General features: G+C 32.7%; 1 long non-coding RNA gene and 1 pseudogene across 1 annotated transcript; one reads left to right on the forward strand and one right to left on the reverse strand.

Moving 5' to 3' along the window:
* The first annotated feature begins 1,070 nt into the window (after window positions 1–1,070).
* Window positions 1,071–1,614, forward strand: LOC116140744 (annotated as a pseudogene).
* Window positions 1,615–10,288: 8,674 nt separating this feature from the next.
* Window positions 10,289–12,436, reverse strand: LOC116140771. Its single transcript, XR_004129700.1, has 4 exons — window positions 12,355–12,436; window positions 12,217–12,243; window positions 12,052–12,114; window positions 10,289–10,355 (listed from the first exon to the last, which is right to left on the reverse strand). It is a non-coding gene; the product is annotated as an uncharacterized LOC116140771 (long non-coding RNA).
* Window positions 12,437–22,119: the final 9,683 nt, after the last annotated feature.

Raw genomic sequence — 22,119 nt, forward strand, 5'->3', positions numbered from 1 at the left:
ACCATCACTACACCATAAACACTCTCCATTATCACCTCACGTGTAACTTCTTTAGCACTTTACACGTGCGTAGTCAGTGTTAAAATCACGCTTCAACAGTTTTGTATTTCAATTATTACAGATTAAATCAAAGGAAAGTGAGAAAGTAAGAGATTTTTTTTTTCTTAGTACCACAAGGTTGTAACAGTTCTTATTTAAGGAATTTGACAAAAGTTCACCACAAAACACTCTTAACATATTCTAGTATTGCGAGATCACTCTAACCTCACGAGAACCCCACTATGGTTCTAGTGCTTTTTGATGAGGAATTTTAAAGGTTTAGAGTAAGAATGGTCTAATCTGAGTATTATAGAATGCTAAGCTGTACCATAGGATTCTCTCACTTTTTATTGAGAAATTTGAAAAATTCAATTGAAGAACACTCTAATTCTAACGTTCTAGCACCACTAGAACTATCAAAATCTCAGGGTTTTGACATGCTTCTTTCTTGAAACACTTAGATCGCTCAAATTAGAGGTCAAATATGCATGAACATACTTTAACATGGTGTTTATAGGTTAAATTGTGTCATAGTACCTATGTTTAGGATTCAAATTACATAAAATAAAGTATGTATTAAGCTAAATAACCCCCAGTCAATCATGATGTGCTTTGTTTTAGTTTAATATGATTCATACAATCTTAAAATATGAACTAATCTTCTTTTTTATTTTTTGCCCTCAATCTACCGAGTTTCTTTGCTTGATGTTTTCATTGTTAGAATTGTAAAGATATATAGTTGTTGAGGACAAGGGCAATTTCATCTATTTTGTGGATGAGTGGCTATGTAATGAGAGAAATTATTGGAATGGACACACACACACACACACACACACACACACACACACACACACACATATATATATATATATATAAAGATGCTAAATTAGCTAATGTTTCATTTGGTAATCTAATATTTCATCATGTGGCTTTATAATTTATAAGCATTTAGAATAACTAGTCTTGTGCAACCTTATGTTGAAGGTAAATCTTTGATTTAATTTATTATTTTCTGTAATTTTAATCAATTTATGAGCCAATTTAATTATTGTAGGCCAGAAGGCAAAGTAACAGTAATAATAGGAGAATTTAGAGGCATTGGGGAATGCAATGCAAAACTCTTCTCCAAGCATGACGCTAAAGTAGTTATTGTAGAAATGTAGATGACTTTGGTCAATTTGAATGCCAAGAGAGACTCTATTGGAGAGACAACCTCTTTTGTCCATTGTGATGTGACCAAAGAACAAGATATTGAACTATTAACATAGCAGCTTCCAAGTATGGAAAGCTATGTATCATGTTCAATAATGTTGGTATAATCGATGAACCTAAACCATGCATACTTGACAACACTAAGTCCAAGTTGGAGAAAGTTCTAAATGTTAAGCTAGTAGGAGCATTTCTAGGGACTAAAATGCAGCTCGAGTGATGATCCCTACTCATCGAGGTAGCATAATAATAACTGCATGTATTTGCGTTTGGATTGGTGGAGCTACAACACATGCTTATACAAGTTCAAAGCACAGGGTGATAGGTTTGATAAAAAATGCTGATGTAGAGCTTGGTCAGTATTGAAACAATCTAGAGTAATACAAAACCAAAAACAACAGACACACAAAAAAAAAGAGAAAGAATAATATGCGCAATAACTCTGATTCACCCAATTAACAAACTATATCCAACAAAGTCAATATTATTGAAATACTATCTCACATTTCTCATTACAATGAATGTAGTTTGCCCTATAATTTGCTATCACACTCATACAAGAGAAAAATAAGTTTATCTACTAGGTTTAAAGAGTAAAATCTAATATTACAAGGATTCATTTTCCTAAGCCCAAAATTGTTGAAATGGTCAACAACTCCAACAAGTATGGCATTTGAGTGAATTGTGTTTCACATACCATTCCAATGCGAAAAAAAATTCTTAAGATGGATGATGAAGCAATGTGTTTTTTTTTTATTCAAACCTTATTGGGACTATTCTAAAGCCAGAAGATATGGATGAGGCATCTCTTTGCTTAGGAAATGATGAGTCAAAATATGTGAGTGGGCATTGGGGAGAGAGTTGTAGATTTATCTTATTTTAGAGTGTGGTTACCCATTTTAAGTGCAGCGGAATAATTACCAAGTAGATTAAAACATTTCCAATTTGAACAAATCAAACACAAGTGCGGAAAATAAAGAGCACAACCACATATGGTTCAGCTAAATCCACTTTTAGCCTACATCTATGAAACCTTGTCCAGAAGCAATCCACTAAGTTAAAAACACATTACAAGATATAGTTCAAAGTTGATTTTGCTACAGCAAAGAGAACTCCCTGATCTAGTTACGCTAAACACCACCCTTTAAATCTCTAACGTCTTGTTGCTCCAAGGACTTCTTCACGATGGGAACACACCCGAATAACACTTGAGCTCCACTCGAACTTCACACGCCAAAGCCACACTCCAACATCAATAATGGAACCAAGTTCCAACAACCATTCAATCAAGAATAAGAGATGGTAATAGTTTAGCACATAAGCATAAGTTGAACATTTGAGGAAAAATTCTCTGAAAATTTCATAGCACAAGTAAAATAAAGTATCAAAGGTTAGCTTTACAAATGAGCAAGAATGATGATGATATAGGCCAATTTTGTGCTCCCCAATTCTTGCCAAGTCAACAAACAAGGGTTGACATATGTTGGTCCAAAAATGGAAAAGATTCCATCTATCGTTTGGGACCACAACCAAAAAAGAGAGAAAGCTTATTTCCTTAGACCACAGAAAGATGTTGAGACACTTGTAGATGGTCCTCATGACAGCACAACAGATGGAAAAAAATATCTCAGCTAATAAAGATAAAAACACAACTTGTGAAAAATGAGTCAGACATGCGATGTTAGCACAGTAGAAAAGTGTGTGCACACATGAAGTAAAATGCAAAATGAAATACAACATGCATATGTCTAACATAAGTGTGCAAGGACACATCCATTGTGAACACACATGAAATGAAAATGCAAAAGCAAAAGGAATAAGCCTGACATAACTGAACACGTGGAAGACAAAAAGAATTCCAACTTTTTGTTGAACCCTAAACATATCTTTTCTCTTTCTTGCGGGATCACAGACAAAGTCTTGCAACCTTTTAGGACCACATAAGAAAATTGTGACACATGTAAAGTTAGCTCTCACAAGAATATCATGAATCAAAATAAGCTTGATGGACAAGACAACAAAGAGAAAATGTCACTTGACCAAATATGTCAGATAACAGATGCTTGCACAGAAAAACGATGTGTTCACATATTTGCTCAACAATTTATTGTCCACCATAACATAAGTTTGACAAAAATATCAACAATCCCCCCCTTTGTCAAACTTATGAACAAAGTACCAAATTGATCAAAAGATCAATACATACCTGTCTCACAAAAACAACCAACATCACATAATGAGAGACAAAAATAAGACTATCAAAAACACAACATGCAAATCAAATATGACACTATGAGATCAGTTCATGAACAAAAAAAACAACAGCATATAAAAATACTACTCCCCCTAACAGAGTCAAAATGAAACAAAAGTAACTTCATTAGTTCAACCAAAGAGAAGCAACCAAAAAGAGATCAAATATGCAGTAAAAAAAAAAATATATATATCCAAAGAACTACCAACAAAGGAAAGAACAAATTACCACAAACACACAACAATACTCCACTCCCCCTCAACTTTATATCTCTTCTCCCCCTCTTTGTGCATAAGGTTTGAACCAAACCTCAATGGCGACTTGATCTACGAGTGGGAAGAAAATAAGATTAGAGCAAAGACTTGAGAAAAAATATCATGGACAATGCAAAAGGGTTTTATTGCAGACAAGAGGTGTGATAGTATGATAAAATCAAAAACCCTAAAAATGAGATTCACTTAAATAAAGACTCTACTCAAACAGATGTGCACATAACGCAACAGTGTGGGCACACAACAAGCAGACTCAACAAATTGTGTGAGCATTCAACAGATGTGAGCACACAAGGAGCAGACATGAAGAAAACAAGTCTTTTAACAAGTTAAGCACACAGCATCCCAAAGGACATCAAATTTTTTCAAAAGACCTTACTTTATTGAACAATTTTAAAAACATAAAATTAAAAATGATGAAATGCTTCACATGAAGTTTTGAAGGTCAAGACAGTCAATTTGTGCAAAATATCATAATAGATCAATTTTTCAATCTTAAAAGACACAATAACTCATAGGAAGTTGTCAACATATTGTAATCAAAGCAACACTTCCTTAACCACACACAAAAGAGATAAAGTCACAAAGGCTTGTCTAAGTGTGTGATAGTGTCCTCAAGGGGGATTAAATGACACATTGGTCAATTAATATTTTGCAAGAGAAACTCCCCCTTCCCTCATGCCCTACAATATGTTTCATTTTTCTTTTTCAGCATAGAGAATAAATATTTGATGATTTTCTTTTCACATTGAACAAAGGGCAAATAACTCTCATAAACGTAACCAAAATATAGCTTTCACACTTGCAAGAAGGTAGTCCTCTTAATGGTAGATTTTCCAAGATATAGGGGTCTCTACAAATCAAAAAATTACTCAAAATAAATTTCACACTTCATGCAAGGTAGCTCTTTCATAATGGTGGCAAGAATGGACAATCAACACGTGATCAGATAAGGTCATGCTATAGAAAGAGTCTCAGTGGACACAACATACCAGAGTTAGCATACCAGAGTTAGCACACAGATAAGAGAAAATGAATGACAATTAGAGTGTTGGCATAGATCAAAGAATCTTGACAAACAAAAATAAAAGTAGTATGTTCATATATGCTTTATTCAATAACAGAAATGAAAAACTATTCAAGTTGAAGTAGTCCAATGGACTTCCTTAAGAAAACAAAAGTATCATAATCAAGTGCTTTTGTAAATAAATCAGACAATTGGGATTTTGTGTTCACATGAGCAATTGCAATGATGTTCTCTTCAACTAACTTTCTAATGGAATGATGTCCTATGTCAATATGCTTAGTCCTAGAATGTTAGACTAGATTCTTAGAGATGTTAATGGCACTTATGTTATCACAAAAAATTGTCACACATTCTTAATCAACACCATAATCATTCAACATTTTCTTTAACCATAAATTCTGAGTGCAACAACTCTTTGTGGCAATGTACTCAGCCTCAGCAACTGATAAGGAGATTGCATTTTGCTTCTTGCTATACCATGTGACAAAATTGTTTCTAAGATAGAAACATCCACTCGAAGTAATCTTTTTATCATCCAAACTTTCCTGCCCAATTTGCATCACTATATCCAACCAAACAATTGTTAGAATCCAATGAGTACCATAGATCAAAATCACACGTACCTAAAACATCTTTCATGATTTTTTTCACTGCATTCAAGTGCAACTCAAATGGGTTCGTTTCAAACCTATCACAAACACCAACACTAAAACAAATATTAGGTCGGCTTGCAGTTATAAAGAAGACTACCTATCATGCTTCAGTACATCTTATTGTCTACATTTTTACCATGTTCATCTTTGGACAGTTTAAGGGTAGCACTCATAGGGGTTTTAAGATGCTTTGCATTCTCCAGACAAAATCTTTTCAACACGTTTCTAGCATACTTTGATTGGGAAACAAACATGCCATTATCCATTTGTTTAATTTCAAGTTCAAGAAACATATTCAATTCCCCTACCATACTCATCTCAAACATGTTCATCTTTGGACAGTTTAAGGGTAGCACTCATAGGGGTTTTAAGATGCTTTGCATTCTCCAGACAAAATCTTTTCAACACGTTTCTAGCATACTTTGATTGGGAAACAAACATGCCATTATCCATTTGTTTAATTTCAAGTTCAAGAAACATATTTAATTCCCCTACCATACTCATCTCAAACTCATTTTTCATCAAACTAATAAATTCAAGTGCATGTGAATGAGATGTAGAACCAAACACAATATCATCAATGTAATTGAAAATTTCATTGTTAGCACACTTGATAAAGAGGGTTTGGTCTGAATTACCTCATTCATAGTTATGCTCAAGAAGGAAAGTTGTCAACCTTTCATACTAGGCCCCGTGGGGCTTGTTTCAATCCATAAAGTGCTTTCTTCAATCTGAATACATGATCATGTTTGTGGGGGTCTTGAAAGCCAATCGGTTGTTCAACATACACTTCTTCGGTGAGCATTCCATTCAAGAAGGCGCTTTTGACATCCATTTGGAACAATTTAATCTTGAGGCAACAGGCAACAGGCAGTAGCAAGCGAATTGATTCAAGTCGAGCAACGAGGGCGAAGGTTTCATAAAAGTCAATTCCCTCAACTTGAGTATATCCCTGAACTACAAGCCTAGCTTTGCTTCTAACAAAATTACCAAACTCATCAGTTTTATTTTTGAAAACCCATTTGGTACATATTATGTTGATTCCCTCTAATCTTGGTACAAGCATCCACACATCATTCCTTTCAAATTGTTCTAATTCTTCTTGCATGGCCTCAATCCAATTTTCATCTTCCAAAGTTTGTTTGGCATTCTTCGGCTCTGCAAGAGACACATAATAAAGATGATTAATTTCATTTTGTCTTCTCCTTCTTATAATCAGTACCTCATTTGGATCTCCAATCAAGTTGAAGGTGGATGAGCTTTTTGAACCCATGTTGGTGGATCTTTTCTTTTTTGGTTTCTCCTTTGAATGCTTTCATCAAAAAGATCAACAACCAGCTCAACTCCTTCACTTTGCAATCATGAATCAGAAGATGATTCTTTGCAAGGAGTAGATCCAGTTGCTATAGCACCGAAAGTGGGTGATAACACATTTGACGAAGGCTTAGGTTGAGGAGATTCAGTAGTGTTCACACCATCTTATGTGGGCACACGAGGAGTAGACATGTCTTGAATTTCACATTCTTGTGAATATTCTAAAAAATCTTTTGCATCACTAAACACAACATTAATTGATTCTAAAACTTTTTAAGAACGTATGTTATAGATCCTGAATGCATAACTGTTGGAAGAATAACCAATGAAAACTCTTTTATCACTATTAGAATCAAACTTACCTAACTTTTCTCTATCATTCAAAATTTAGCATTTACATCCAAACACATGAAAGTAAGAGAGATCAAGTTTCTTACCTTTCCACAGCTCATAGGGAGTTTGAACATTATCTTTTCTAAAGTAAACTCTGTTGGAAAAATGACAAGCTGTGTTGACAGCTTCGACCCAAAGTCTTGGAAGGACCTTTTTGGCATTAAGCATCACCTTTGCCATCTTTTGAAGCACTCTGTTTTTCCTTTCCATAACACCATTTTGTCGAGATGTTTTTGGTGTTGAAAATTCTTGGAATATGCCCTGCAATTCACAAAATATAGCAAAATCGGCATTTTCAAATTCCTTTCCATGATCACTCTTATTCTCACTATTTTTGTGGCTTTAGAACTCTTCTCAACAAGCAACCTTTTAGCCAATTTCTGAAATGAATCAGATTTCTCACGCAAAAAATCAACCAAGCATACCTTGAAAAATCATCAACATAAACAAACACATACCTCTTACCTCCCAAACTCTCAGTTTGCATAGGACCCATTAGATTCATATGGAGCAATTCCAAAACACATGAGGTATTGAGATTTGATAAAGCTTTATGAGATATTCTAGTTTGTTTACCTTGTTGACATGGACCACACATTACCTTTTGGAAATTCAAGTTTCGGTAGTCCTTTAACCACTTCCTTCTTTGAGAGTCTTACCAAGTCCTTGAAGTTCATGTGACCAAACTCCTCATGCCACAAGTTTGTGAAATATGTTTTTCAACTAAAACATGACACACGGTTAGAAAGAAAGTAACAATTATCATTTGACATTTTTCCCTCAAGTAGAGAAACACCTTTACCATTCAGGATTTGACACTAGTCCTTTGAGAATCGAACCACAAAATCTTTGTTACAAATTTGACTAATACTAATCAAATTTGCTTTCAAACCTTCAACAAGTAAGACATCTTTCGAAATAGGAAAATCAGGAAGCACAATTGACCCTTTGCAAAAAAATTTACCTTTCTTTCCATCTCCATAAGTGACATGTCCACTATCAACCGATTTAAGTTCAGTCAAAAAAGATTTATTACCTATCATATGCCTTGAACAACTATTGTCTAGATACCAAATATCATTTTGAAATGCAAGCAAAGAAGTATGAGACAAAAAACAGTTCACATCAACCTTAGGTTTCCAAACTCTTTTGGAAGAAAAACCACTATTAGCATTATGATTTACATTAGCAATAAAATTATGATTTTTTAAAACTTTCTTCAGATAAGCAATAAGTTTGAAGCATTTGGGTTTGATGTGACATTTCTTGTTACAAAAATGGTAAATAGAAATGAATTTTGATATCTTCATAACCTGTCTCACAACAGTTCCTTCAGTAGGAGTTTCAATGGATTTCACAAACGTTCTTGCACTAGCTTTCGATGTGCTAGCACCAGGACTGAAGCCCAAATCATACCGACATTTGAAGGATTTTCCATGACCAAGCACTTCATCAAACTTTAGAGAATCTGCATTCAACTTATCAATGATGGCCTTAGCCCCAATTAATTCAGCAGTAAAACAATAATCTTTTCAGACAATGCTTTCTTTTGCTTCAACAAGATATCATTCTCAATACATTACAAGAATTTGGGCTTCTCGCAACAAAATATTTTTTTGCTATAAAAATCAAATTTGTGACTATAAATTGATCACATTAAACTCGTACTCTTAAATATATGGTGACAAAAAAATGTTTGATCACCATAACCTAATTATTTATTATGACAATAATAATTTATCATTTTAAACTAATTTATTGTGATAAATTATTTGTAACAATAGAAAACAATTTTTATCACTACAAGTAATATTTTGTTACAATTGATTTATATTTAAAAACTAAATGATAAGCTTTATAATGAAAATATAATATATTATGCCAAAATTGATTTTATCAAAATTATGAATAGTGACAATTATTTACTCATAATTTTAATAATGACAGAAATTTATTTGTCAACAATATTTATTTTGCCATATGTATGTTTATGTGACAATATTATTTGTCAAAAATTGTATAGTGACGAAAATAATTTTGTAAAAAAATTAATAGCATGACATAATTTTTTATACAAATATTTTTACATGACAAATTTTTATTGTCAAAATAATATAGGCGTGACAATTTTTTTGTCATCTAAATAATGATAAAAATATGCATAACGGCGGTACCATCTAATGTCTTATGCCGCTATTAAAGCAGCTCATCATACATGAAATCCATCCGGTATATAAAGATAGTTGCATAGTCTAAATGGCTCAATCAACACGCTAATTCGAAGGCACGTAATGCCAATATAAATAATCACTAGGATGAATCATCACTTCCCTCTGCAATTTAGAAAAAAAAAAAAAAAAAAAAAAAAAAAAAAAAAAAAAAAATTCCTTAATATGCGAAAGAAAGCAAAAGAAGTGAAAGTTGTTTCACTTTACTTACTGTTCATCATCAGAGTTATGTGTCTCCTTTGAGAAGAATCCTTCATGTGAAAATAAAGAAAGGATTTAAGCATGGGCATTTTATTAGAGGGATTAAAAAAAAGTGAGAAAATAAATCACCTAATGACTTCCTGGTCCTTTTCTTGATTTGGACTTTTTCAGCATCCAGAACCAAGTTCATGTATTCATCAAACCCTGTAAAACCAAAATGAATAACAAAATTGAATCACATTTTGAACGAATTAAGAATCTAATAAATGCTTACAACGAAGGTATTTCATAAATAATATCATTTGTCTTAACTTATTTTGGGAAAAGTTAAGGAAAGGTTTAAAGCATGATCCATAGTGAACTAAGCAAGAAAACAACAAAAGACTACCGGCATAATGAATTGAATGGATAAAGATTTCTTATCTTAGGCATGTTCATCGCTAAAGCAATTGGAATAATTTAACATTTGAAAGCCAAATATCACATGTTCCTAGAAATGTATCATGAGGCTTACTTTGCTTCAAAGAGCTCATTTCCTACAAGTTACATGGTTATATGTGATTCACGCCCCTTTTAAACATCAGTTCAAGTCACATGCACAACAACATGCCTCTCTTATATAAGGAGAAGAAATGTTCACAAAGAGACAAGATAAGTTGAGATAATTAAAAATTGGCTGACCATCGTTACAAATGAAGAAACTACCTTTTGTATCTGTCTTGACCTTGTGTAAACAAATTGCTCTGACCTTAAGTAGAAGATTATCTATGACCAAAAAAAAAAAAAACCTTGATAAGGATGGCTAATAGGTTATCATATCACATCCAACTAGCCAAAAAAAGATTTAAACAGGAAGCAATTTTTCCCTATAAACATTGTTGAGTGCAACTCGAACCTCTACACCAAGCTTCAAGTAAAAATGAGCATTAAAGGTCAACAGGTCGTGATTTGACAGCTGAAACATGAATAATTGATACAAGAAAATGATATCTACTCTATAACTGAATTATTTATCATTGAAGATAACGAAGTGAAGAAAATACAAGTAATATTATGCATTCCTAGTTGGAAAGTCAGCAACAACATGACATGCTGAAACAAATGAGCCACTTTAAGAGTAGAATGATATTCTTATGTGTTTGCCAATCAAAACCCTAACCTACCATAAAAATTAGTAGCAAAATGCGTCAATGAAACAAACTAAACTTATAGAATACAGAAGAGCAGAATGCTTGAAAGGATACCACAGATACGAAAACTGAGCTGTTCGAAAGTTGAATTCAACAGGAAGCCAGCCTACTTCTATATTTATGATTGGCTGGAGATTAAAAGCTAAGCATCCTAAGGAGTTAGATCATAAAGGAACAGAGCAAGAAATTGCAAAATTAAATGCCAGTAAGATGCATCTTTTAACTTCTATTTCTTCTTTGTGTTGCGGTGCTTTATTTTCTTTTCAATTTTATATGGGGTAGTGACGACGTTGCAACCTAGTACTATACAGAGTGTATACTTGATGAGAACTATAAATAGATGGGAACAGCAAAGATGAAACACATCACCATAACATCACCAGATGAAAGATGAAAGAAAAACTTCAAAAATATAACAAAATGATAGGTATACCACAGAAACAATCATATCAAGCTTTTACATTAACAAAACAAACCTACTCAGCAAAAGAATGTGAATTTCTCTATATCTAAAAACACTCTTTATCAGCAAAGTGGAGCATGTAAGCAACTTCCAAATCCAATCTTTGCACTTACTAACAAATAACAGCAGACAACATTCAGATCCTATCCACATAAACAATGTGATTACAACTATATACCAAAAACTGCAAACAACAAATACCCACTCTAACATCATCAACCATTCATAAAAGGAAAAAAAAAAAAAAAAAAAAAAAAAAAAGATAATCCATGATCAACTTATTCATGTGTACAATAAAATTCACAAAGCACACTCCCCCTTCTTACGAATTGTATTGATAGCAAAAAAATTTCCAAGTTACCTATTTCTTCAAATAAGAACACTAAAACAAGTGTCTTTATGCCCTAAGGGCGGAGAAGGAACAGACATTGTATTGCGTGACCAAAGACATAAGTGTAATGTGAGTTAATTATCCCAAGTGCGTTAAGGAAAAAAAATATTCATAATATCTTTGTTTTTCTCAATTAAACTCATGCCTTTTCGTCTTAACTTTTTGTTTACAGGAATCACTCTATTCAAAGTGGTTTTCTTCCTTTATCATACTCAATTTTTTCCGTACAGAATTTCCACTACAGACAGGAGCAACAAATTATGATTAAAAGTAGTAGAAAAACCAACTAAAATTCCAAGTACAAAGCATCAAAATCTTACTAAGTTATTCCAAGTTAATAACCCTTTGAAATCTAAAAAACAAAAATGAGAATTATACAATGAAAAAATCTTTAAACAAAAAAAAATAAAAACTTACAATGATTTGGCCTTCAATCCTCAAATCCTTCTGTTCAAAAAGCGAAATTTGAAGGCGAGCTTTCTGAATATATGCAAACAAAAAATAGCCAAAATAAGCCCAAAACTCATCAACCCATCAACAAAAAACAAACTTTAAGCAGACCCAGAAGAGGAAATCACTTACGCTTTGAAGAAACCTGAAAATCAAGTTCTAGAAACACACAAACCCACAAAAACATTAGCCAAAAAAAAAAAAGAAGTTAATCAACAAATATAAGTCATTGAAAGACAAAGAAGTAGAGGAAAAGGATACAAAACGTACAAGTCATAATCCTCTGAACTTTGGTGCTCGCCATTGTTGTTGTTGTGGTTGAGTTCCAAGAGAGTGAAGAGATGCCGCAGTTGAACCTAGAGGGATTTAAGCTGTACTTAAGAAGAAAGAAATGGGCTTCGGGGCTAGGCTTAAATTGACCCGAAGCTCGGGTTACAGGCCCATCTCATATTAGATTGGGAGAGATTTGACATTTTCTAAATCAAATTTAAGAGTTTATTTGAATAAGGAATTTAACAAATCTTATTAAAACAAAAAAGAGTTGAAATATTTTTGAAAAGGGATTTTTATAATATCATAATAATATGATTTATTAAGAAATTATCGTCTTAATTGGAGTAAAGTCGATAAATGAAAATGTTTTCTTAAGGAAATTATTTTCTATAGAACCAACAGAAGGTCATTTTACTCAACTTGAAATTTAGGTGGTATTTGTTTTTTTATCTAAAAATTAAATGGTCCTGATTATTGAATATGTTTGAATGTATTATTCTGTTCGATATGTATATTTTTTCTTTTTCATTGTCTAATTATAAGTGTTTGATTGTTTGTTTTTATTGGTGTTTTGACACATATGTCCTTATGAAGTTACTTCTATATTTTTACATACATGATAACTATACTATTTCAAATTATAAAAATAACAAATAAAATAAAGATATAATAATTAATGATAACTATGTTATTACATTGTGTTTGTGTAATAATTAAAATTTTATTATAACAAAAAAATTAAAAACAACTAAATTAATTTGATCATTGAAAGAATTAATTTTCAATTTGGTCTCACAATTGTTATATGAACAATTGATCAATTATTCCAAGCAAGTTGATTGCCAAGGGCAGAGCCAAAAAATTTATTCTGGGGGCACTAGAATTTAATGTTTACTGAATGACAGAGCCAGAAAGTAATTACAAAGTTACACTTATAGGGGCTAAAGTACTACTTTCAAAAATTTTGGTGGCTAGAAAAAACTAAATTTATAGGAAGTAAAATCATATTTTTCTATACTAAATTTAAATTTTTTTCTGAAGCTTGGGTGAATGTGGTTCTGCCATTGTTAATTGCATTTTTTATGGTTGATTTTGATTTGTGCAACTATGATAAATAAAAAAGACAAAAATATATAATATAAAGATTTTGATAAAAATGAAATTATTTAAATTTGATAGGGCTATAATTGACAAATAAAAATGATATTAATTAAGATGTTTTAGTATTAAGATAAAAGCCAATTTTTTTGGTTTTTTGATTTTATTTGATTATCATATAAAATTTAAAAAACAGACAAACCTAAAATGTCTAAATCAAGTAAAATTAGATTTTTAAGACCAAAAAATAAAAAGCCCCTTAGATGGTAGATAATTGTTGGTGGCCTTTTTGTATTTTTCTGAAAAAATAAATAAAATAAAAATATAACAAAAATGAGCTATAAATTACAAAGGGTCCACTATTGGCTTGGGTCTAATGATATGTCATTGCACTCATTCCTTTGGATAATTTTAACTCAAACATTTGGTCATTAATACCTCTATTTCAGCATATATTATGACAATTTTTTTCGTAATAATAAATAAATTCTTTTGTGACAAAATAATTTGTAGTTATAGCATGTATAAATAAATCTAGTGACTAAAATTTTTTATGACAAAATATGTTTGTCTCAATAAACAATGGGCACCAAAAATTTGTGAAGAAATATTATGATAAAAATGTTTCTCTTCACTATATTTCTCATGGGTTTCTTTATTGTGATAAAATATTATGACAATATTTTTTTAGTTATTGTATATTCTTTTTGTCATATTTAATGTGATGTTTCGTTATTTTATCATAATACATTTATTACAAGTGACAAAATAACATTTGATAAAATTAATTTTGTCACAATATAATATATTTCTTGTAGTGTTACCAAGAGATTGCAACTTTTTCACGCCCTTTAGCTATTGGTCATATATTTTATCATATGTCTTTTGTTGCTCAACATAGATATCAACAATGTCATCCGAAACCTCGCTCTTACCGTCTTCTTGATTCACGATGAAGGCTAAAACATTTTCATCATCACTTGAATCATCATCATCACTCTCATCATGCTTACTCTCACTCAAAGTGGTAGTCATGGCCTTACCTTTCTTCTTTTTCAGTATGTTAGCCCACTCAGATTATATGTGACCATAGCCCTCACATTCAAAACACTTGATACCTTTATTTTTGTTTTCTTTATCTTTTGACAACTTCTTTGTAAAGGTACCAGGGGTTTGATGGTCATAAGACTTTTTTACAAAAGCTTTTCGACCATAACCACTATGAGGCTTTTTCATGTTTTTCTTAAGAAACTTAGCAAAATTCTTTGTAAGCAAAGCACAATTTTCATCATCCAAAGAACTTAAATCACAATCATTAAAAGGATTAGAATCAACCTCATGTTTGAGAGCCAAACCTTTGCTCGGTTTTTGTTTATCCCAGTGTTGCAAATTTTGTTCATAGGTTTGGAGAGAGCCAATGAGTTCATCAATATCCATAGCATCCACATCTCATCATTCTTCAATGGTAGTGACCTTTGAATAAACCTCCGAGGCATAGAGCAAAGCACTTTCCTAACAAGTTCAACATTAGTATATGTTCTTCCCAAAGCAAAACATTCACTAGTAATATCACACACTCTACCACAAAAATCAGTTATAGTCTCATCCTCTTCCATGTTCAGATTTTCAAAATCAGTGACAGGTCTTCTAAGCCTATTTCTTTTAACGGTACTAGTATCTTCATTCTTGACTTGAAGTCTATCCTAAGCATCTTTAGCAAGCTCACAATTAGCTATGACTTTTATTTGGTTCACATTAACAACATTAAAAAGGGCATGAATGGCTTTAGAGTTATAGTTTGCAAGCGTTAACTCATCAGCAGTCCAACTAGCAACCGGTTTTTGTTGGAGTTGTCGACTACTTTAGCATTAATGGGTTACGCAAACGTATTTGGGGGTCTCGCTGACCGATCAGTAGGCAGGGGCCTCTGGTGAGCGGGCGGGGGTCGTAGGGGTAGCGCCCTTAGGCCTGTAGGCGGTTTGGGCCTTTTCCATGTATAATCGCTGTAGGATTTCTTTAAGTCATTAATTCCTTATTGAGTATGGCCTTGGGAATATGAATCCTTGTAAAACTAGATTTTGTCACTTTAAACCTAGCATATAAACATATTTTTTCTCTTGTTATGAGTGTGATAGCAATCATAGGGTATTTCACTCATTGTAAATGAGAGAGGTGAGAAAGTATTACAATAATATTGACTCAGCTGGATATAGCCCATATTGGGTTAACCAGGGTAAATGGCACGTGTTATTTTCTCTTTGTTTATTGTCTATAATTTATTTTATTGTTATATTGGTTTCGTTGTTGTCTCTATTTCGTTCAGTTTTGGTTTAGACACTTCATTTTCAACAATAACCGGGGGTGTCCAACCATTCACAACAGTGGATCAGACTCTTTCATCTATAGACTTAAGAAAAGCACACATCCTAGGTCTCCATGTATAATAGTTAGGTCCTTCTAACAGAGGTGGTCTATGAGCAGATCCTCCTTCAGTGAAGAAACTCATGACGAAAAACAATCAGACAGATGCTAACACAACAAACAGCAATGCACACGCAGACAAGCAATAAATCTAAAAATAAAAAGCAACACATATTAGATTTCATCCAACAACTAGACCACTCAGATGCACATGAAAACAATCAAAATAGGTAAGGATCAATTGAAGCAACTTATCACAACACACTCAGATACCACTTGTTGGGGAGAGAGTTGTAGATTTAACTCATTTTGAAGCGTGGTTACCCATTTTAAGTGTAGCGGAATAATTACAAAGTAGATTAAAACATTTCCAATTTGAACACATCAAACACAAGTGCAAAAAATTAAGAACACAACCATATACATGGTTCAACTAAATCCACTTTTAGCTTACATCCATGGGACATTGTCCAGATCAAAGTAGTCTACTAAGTTAAAAACACATTACAAGATATAGTTCAAAGTTGATTTTAGCTACAGCAAAAAGAACTCCCTATTCTAGAACTCCCTGGGAACACACCTGAAGAACACTTGAGCTCCACCTGAGCTTCACACGCCAAATGTAATATACTATCTAGCTAGTAATTCTTTAAGAAATATATGATAAAATCCACTAAATAACTTTTGCAACCATATATACATAGAGGTATATAATGTAAAATCCGAAAATTCTAATTTTACTTCATATAAATATATACACAAAATAACTGATATACTTTAATAAGTACAAGGTAGTCTTGGACAATGCCGCCAAACTCCTCTGCTTCTTGACGTATCACCCGATTGTAAATCATCAAGTACCTGCAAAGCAGTAGAATAACGAAGTGAGCACTAATTGCTTAGTAAGTAAACCAAATTGTACTACTGTTTTTCCTCCATTACTCATGTTCTGATTTTCCTTTTCTCACTTTAATCTCTGATAATATTCTTCATTCTTTTCTGATATTCTGCATTCTTTTTTAATACTCTGATTTGCTACTTATCAACGTGCAAAGACAATGAATAAAATTGTACATCGTCGAGTACATAAGAAACATTGAATCATGTAAGTAGCATAATACATATGCAGAATAATAAACTATACTGAGAAAAGAACTTTCTTTTCTTTTCTGTTATCTGTATCTTATGTTGTATCTCTTTCTTTTCTTCTTTGTTTCTCTTTCTTTTCTTTCTTCTATTCTGGTTTGTCAATCAGACTAGGTTAATGCATGGATTTGGAACCCTAGCCATGTGAGTGGGTATAGTCCTCATCTAAATGCACTGCTGAAGAACTGTACAAATGTTGTATCTTCTCTGTTGTGGCCGCTCACTGATGGTGGCATGCATGTAGGTATGCTCTATTAGGTACAGTCCTCATCCACATACACTACTGACGGACTGTACAAATACTGTATCTCTCTGTTGATGCCGCTCACTGATGGCGGCGTGCATGTGGGCATCTCTGTCATTCACGGGTTCCCCATCGCAACAACCTTATAACATAGCATGCTGTAGAAAGAGATACTATACACAATTCAACATGAATTTCCAAGCTATGGAAATTCTACACTGGCATTCTTTAGTAAATGAGAAAATATACATACTTGGATGTTAGCTTAAAAGAAATCTACAAGTCATTCTCTTTTCTTTCTTTTTCTCATTCTTTGCTAACATATTCTTTCATATTCTCATATACTAAATCAAGGCTATATATATATCATGTGCGCAATATATGCATGATCAAGCCCATTCTTTAATATGCTTTCCAAGTTCACATAGACAAACTTGAAAATTCATTATGGCATAATGGTATGTCATGACGTATTCTACCATTCTCTACTATCACAATTGCCACATCAAAGTAACACTTTAACTTGCAATTCATTTCTAACACTTTCATGTGCTATTCAAAAAGTAATAAAGGTTCAAGTAATTAGAACCAAACACTAAGGGCCATTTCTCTCATGGAACTAACATGACCAAGTGATATTCTAAATTTTGGTATAACAATATGCACTTTTGAATACTAACGTTTACACTTGGTTAAGCCCAAACATAATCTTCCTACTTCAATTCTCGCCTTTCTCTAACCCTTTATTCATTAGGGCTTAGCCAACTCATGCATGCATTTTCTCTTTGGATTTTCATCAAACACTTCACAAGCACTTGCATCTACCATGTTGGCTACACTTCCATATCTCTCTAAATCTACCAAAATTTGAGCAAAAACTCACTAATTATAGCATCAAACCTGGCCATTTTCAACAATTCTCAACACTTCAAAAATTTCAACACTAATTCTTCCATAACTTCACCAAATCATCACATACTCATACACTACTTCCCATGGCTGGAAATTATGCATCATTAAACATAAAAAACAGCCAATAATTCTCTCATACCATCATATACAAACATGCAAAAATTCATTCAACACAAGTCTTGCTCAAATCAAGGCTAAAATTAGGTTTACTTTCCTTGAATGTGTGATATAACTTCCTTTTGCTAAAAGTCTCTTCCTCTTGGACCTAGATCTCATAAAAACCATAAGAATTTAAAAATTTAAAGTTTAATCACACTCCTTGTGCTAGAATCTTACCTTTGGATGCTTTAGGATTGAAAATCTATAAAAATCCAAGCCAAATTCTATGATTTCCCTTTGAAATTTAGAGAAGAAAATTGAGAGAAAATGGGGGTGAAGGGTGGTGTGAATAAGGGTTAGAATGGCTAGGGTTTAGGTTATTGCAACCTTATAACTAAGAGTGAAGGACCATTTTACCCCTAATGAAGTTCTAAGGAATTTCTTCACATTTGTCTAAGGTAACTTCAAAGAAATTCAACTGAAGGTATTAAGGCATAAATAAAATTACATACCTTGATGTAGGTGTTACACCAAAGCCATGCTCCCGCATCAACAATGGAACCAAGTTCCAACAACCATTCAATCAAGAATAAGAGATGGTAACAGTTTAGCACATAAACATAAGTTGAACCTTTGAGGAAAAGCTCTCTGAAAATTTCGGAGCATAAGTAAAACAAAGTATCAAAGGTTAGCTTTACAAATGAACAAGAATGAAGATGATATAGGCCAATTTCATGCTCCCCAATTCTTGCCAAGTCAGCAAACAAGGGCTGACATATGTTGGTCCACAAATGGAAAATATTTCATCTATCTTTTGGGACCACAACCAAAAAAGGGAAAAAGCTTATTTCCCTAGACCACAAAAGGATATTAAGATACCTGTAGGTGGTCCTCAGACAGCACAATAGATGGGAAAAAAATATCTCAGCTAATAAAGATAAAAACACACAACTTGTGAAAAATGAGTGAAACATGCAATGTTAGCATAGTAGAAAAGTGTGCACACACACGAAAATACGAAATGAAATGCGACATGCATATGTCTGACATAAGTGTACAAGCACACATCCATTGTGAACACACATGAAATGAAAATGCAAAAGGAATAAGCCTGACATAGCTAAACAGGTGGAGGACAAAAAAAGAATTCCAACTTTTTGTTGGACCACAAACATATCTTTTCTCTTTCTTGCGAGACCACAAACAAAGTCTTGCAACCTTTTAGGACCACATAAGGAAATTGTGACACATATAAAGTATATGTAAAGTTAGCTCTCATAAGAATATCGTGAATCAAAATAAGCTTGATGGGCAAGACAACAAAAAGAAAATGCCACTTGACAAAATATGTCAGACAATAGATGCTTGCACAGAAGAACGATGTGTGCACATATTTGCTCAATAATTCATTGTCCACCATAACATAAGTTTAACAAAAATATCAACATGCATGGTTTGATTGTTGATGGAGGGTTTACTATAGTAAATCCAGCATTATTTATGTTTGGAAAATCTGATAAAAAGTAATTTGGGTGTAAAAGCTCTAATAATGAAGAGCTATGTGAAACTATAGTTTGCAAAATCACAAAAAATAAAGAAAATCTACTTCAGTTAATTTTAGGTTTGTGTTTAACCTTTGTATCATCGCCTCATAGTATTGGTTTATATATATACTGGATTGGTCTTTCATAAATTAATGATAATCATACTATTGACAAGGTTTTACTTGTCAATAATAATATGGGAACATTAAAAAGCGAATATTATGGGCAAATCACATTTAAAAGGCTATAAACTAAACAACAAATTCTATTTAGAATAGCAAGTTCATGAGTTCAAAGATTTTATTATAAAATAACCAATTATGTTTTTTTTTTTTTTTTTTTTTTTTTTTTTTTTAATGCATCCTCACAATGTGTAGACTGTGTAGAGAATCTATCATATGAAGATTGATATTTAATCTTCATTGCATGCTCTAGAGACAGTTTCACTTATTTATTTATTCATTTTATTTTATCAAAGATGTTAATTTATGTAGCTTAAAACCTTTTAAAGCCATACTTGGGTCCTTACAGATATGATCTCCTTTTAATTCGTTTCCAACACTAGGCTTATATGTATCATTCTTTCCACAAATATATCAAGTGAAAAAAATTCTTTCATGAGACAAAGCAATACTTTTGCTTCCTAGAAAATTTAGGGGTTTCAATTGGTGCTAGACTTGACCAATTAATTACATGTTAAGTATTGCTTTAACACTCTATCCCTCTAGTACATGACTATGAGCAGCAAGTGAAAATTTTCTTTTACAACAATGTTCTAAAAACACAAGTAAGCAAGAAATTCTTCTAAAACACGAATCAAAAGCAGTAAAAGAACAGATTAATAAAGCAAGTAAAAAGTAGGTATCGTAATAGTATACATTTAAATTTGGGAGATGCAACAACAAACTGGTTATGGGTGTAGGATGATGTGTGTATGCTACTATATCTTTTGCCAATTTGATTGTGCTAGCTATGCAGTGGGGATTGCTTTTTTATCAACCTGGTATGATTGTCACAAGATGATGGGAAAGCTTGGGTTGGAGGATGGTAGAGCAGCCTTAATTCGTAGCATTACTTGCCTTGAAGGTGATATGCTATTTGAACAATGGCAGATGGCCGGTGGTGGTGCAGACTGATGTTTTTCTTGGTCTTCTATTTTGAGTAGTGCTATGCCTACAAAATTGCATTGGTGTCAGGACCAACCAATCAGAGTTCAGGAGGGCTTTATGTGGTCTAGGAACTGCCACGTCGGCCCAAGACCGAAGGGATACAGCTGTCACCAACCCAGCAGATTCAAGTTTTGTCTATGAGTGGATGAGGACCGAACACATGTCCCAACTTTATCAAAATATAGTTGATAAGGATTAAGGAGTGATCCCCATGCGTCATGAAAACTTGCAAAAGCATTCATTACATTGACCTAAAAGGTGCATAAATGAGCAACTCTCTTCACGAAAAGGGGGTTGGGCATATGAGAGCTAGACATAGATTTGAGCTTCATTATTTCTCTCTATAAAGCAAAGTATTTCTTCATCTTTGTATGCCTTACGGGAAATATCATAAAAATAGTAAGAGAATAATAAAATAACAATGGATGTAGGATTTGCTTTAAGCATCCAAACCATTATAAAAGCCTTTCTTGTCAGTCTATTATTTATGTTTCTGCAACATATATAATCTCAGCACCATATTCAAATCTCATGGATCCATCATGTGTAATTTCTAAGACTCTCTTAGCACTTTGTACATGGGAGTCGTTGGTGTCAAAATCAAGCATCAACAATTAGTTTTTGCAATGGGGCAGTTTATGCTATTTTGTGTTTGTACAAATTTATGAAGAAGGGACTTGAGACAGAGCCAGTTTTTTCGGTGGCTTTTGATGGCTCCTTTTGTATAGATACCATAGGGCGTTTTCTGGTTTGGCAGCCTCTATGTATAAGGATCGTATATCCTTAGTAGCTCTTGTCATTTTTGTTTTGCTCCTTGGGAATACCGAAGGAAGGCTTTAATTTTGAAGGTTGTAATTTTTTGTTCTTTTCTATAATTATTGGTTTACTCAAAAAGAAAAAATAGTATACACTTAAAGTTTTTTTTTTTAAATAAACTAAAATTATAAAATAGTAAAAAAAAAAAAAATTAGATTTAATTTTTTTTTTTGAAAATTTATATTTTTGGTCCTTTTTTAGTTTCTTTAAATTTTTCAATTTAAGAACTAAATTTAGATAGAAAAAATAAATAAATAAATGAAGTCAAGGACATCTAAGTCTTTTTATCATTTTCCGTTAAAGTGAAAAGAAA

Source organism: Pistacia vera, unplaced genomic scaffold, assembly GCF_008641045.1.
Source record: "Pistacia vera cultivar Batoury unplaced genomic scaffold, PisVer_v2 Contig377, whole genome shotgun sequence".
In the NCBI taxonomy this organism is placed as follows: Eukaryota; Viridiplantae; Streptophyta; class Magnoliopsida; order Sapindales; family Anacardiaceae; genus Pistacia; species Pistacia vera.